At 32.3% G+C, this 2,500-nt stretch overlaps 1 protein-coding gene across 1 annotated transcript in view; it reads right to left on the minus strand.

The window, feature by feature from the left end:
• The window catches only part of LOC125037529 (store-operated calcium entry regulator STIMATE-like), a 17,966-nt gene that overhangs the window by 14,227 nt on the left and 1,239 nt on the right, over positions 1-2,500 (minus strand). The window lies entirely within an intron of this gene.

A 2,500-nucleotide genomic window follows, 5' to 3' on the forward strand; every position in this document is an offset into this window, starting at 1 on the left:
TAAAGTATCTACTCATCTACATATACAAACACTCATTCATTCATTAATTCATTCAATTATTCATTCATTCTCTCTCTCTCTCATGTAGGTGGGTGGGCAAACTGTACACTTAACACACACTAGCTATACTGAATATAAACTGATATTGAATTAGCTATAGCCTCCATGGAACAACCTGAATAAACAAACTTCCTAAATACTATCTTTCACCAAACAGGAATTTGACAAAGAGTGTACAAACTTGCAATTAAAGAGAGAGGCAGACATATATCTAATCTAGCAAAGCTTTGAATGGCAGCAAGGAAAACCAAAAAACTTGAAATTAAGTGCATTTTTGAGAATGTATTTTGCACAAATATAGGAGAACAAGTAGCTATAGTCAGTTACAGTAATGGGACAATTACCCTAAACCATTATACCATTCAATCTACCATACCTACTTTTCCAGTGCTATCTTCAGCTGTACTAATGCCAAATGAGCAGTGATTCTAAGTAGGCATTTACACTACGTGGATGTGCAAGTCTGTGTGAGACAAATACTGAAAAATGTTTTGGTCTGCGTTCCCAGTTTAATCAGAGCTTGTGCTTATCTTAATCTGCAGGTTATAAATAATAAAAGTAGTAATAGATAAGTGATAAGCTGCAAGACTTAACCTTTATGTATTTTCTTCTTTCTTTTTCAAGACAACAACATTTTGTTTTTATCATAATAAAAATAAGTAAATTATATCAGTTTCTGTTAGCTACATTCATAAAAACAAAAAACAAAAATCTACTACCCAAGATTCTGGAAAATGAAGAATCATTCTCAAAATAAAAAAAAATGATCAAGAAAATGCTAAGTTGAGCTATGTTTGGGATCTGATTTTCTATCATCTCATATAAAAAAAAGACCCAGAACAAAATATGGGATCACTCAGCAGCAACTAAAGTAAAATGGAATTATAACATGAAACCGAAATCAGTGCCACCATACAAAATGGGTTAGTTAGTCTAACATCTAAGATCAGAATAGGTGTATATTTCCCTTAAGAGATGATCTACAAATACAGTCGTACTGACAAATAATTGCTTACAAAATTCATTAACATTTTACACATAATCTAACATATCAATATTTTACTCCCTACACATTCTTTACACACTGAGTGCATCTAGCTGACAGACTACAAATCAACAATAACTGTTACTGTTACTATCCGTATTTCCTCTATTAAATTTCAGCCAATCTTACCCTAATCATTTCATCTTATACTAAACGAAAATACTTGTATAACTACTTATACCTAATAATGAGCACTAATATATATCCATAGGATTACAACACACATCCCTCTCTCTCTAGTAGCATACAAGAAGTCTACTGATAACATAATCATGATGTTTATCTCATATATACACACACCCTCTGTAAACATACATGACACAATCTGTGAGTTTCCTTCAATGCAGGACAATGAGTTAGAAAGGAGTTTATATATGAATATTTAGCACTAACTTGGCAGAATTAAAATCTAAAGGTTGAGTAAAACCTCAATAACTGACAAACTTACATAGATTTTAGCTCTATTTTTACTTATAACTAGTTCCACACGTAAGTGATAGGTAAATAAATAAATAAATAAAATAAACAAGACATATACGTGTGAAATGAAAACATGGATAAACAATTGCTATTACTACAGAATATGGAGAGTAAAACTTATAGCTTCTTAATTTGCAATGTTCCAGGGTTATCTGTGGAGTTCCTACATAACTGGTTAAATAGCTGAGAATTATACACTCTTATTAAATATCAAATATTCATATTTCCCAACAATAATTTTCGTTATTCTAAGCAACGTAGTTATGCTTTGTAAAGTTGTTCATTTCAACATGTCTATCACTAGAAGCTACCTTTTAACCATTATTTCATTAGCTAAAGGAAACAGTAATTGCCACTTTAAAAAAGCCAAATTCACTAAAACCAAACTAAACTGAACTACAAACAAAACCAAGTCAATGCAGTATAACTTATTTCAAATCGCCCTACCTTTATCTCTACCTCCAATCAAAATCTGCTTAATCCTAAGCTACTTCGACATAACTAGCCTTTCATTAGAAGGTAGACTTTAGCAGTGAAGCCATACTAATAACTTTCCTATTCTAATCAGCATGAAAAAAGATATCAGAATGGACTATATCGAGTGATGCTATGGCTTCCTCCATGCTTCTTACGCTAGCTAGTTAAGGCCAACAAACCTCCATTACTTTTACCGAGCGAGGAAGAATGCAGACTGGTATGTGATTTTATATGATGATAAAATGTAAGGGATATAATGCCACAATAAATATAATGGAAGACTGTCTTTGCCCAAGTGGGAAATTCAGAGGCCATAGTATTGCTATGTGGGGATAGATGTGTGGAGCCTGATTAATAATTGAAGCCTTACTGTACTCGCAGGAGAATATTCTTGAGAGCCAAAAGGAGTTGTTTAATGTATTTTTTATGCTATTAACT

The sequence above is a fragment of the Penaeus chinensis genome, chromosome 23, assembly GCF_019202785.1.
Source record: "Penaeus chinensis breed Huanghai No. 1 chromosome 23, ASM1920278v2, whole genome shotgun sequence".
In the NCBI taxonomy this organism is placed as follows: Eukaryota; Metazoa; Arthropoda; class Malacostraca; order Decapoda; family Penaeidae; genus Penaeus; species Penaeus chinensis.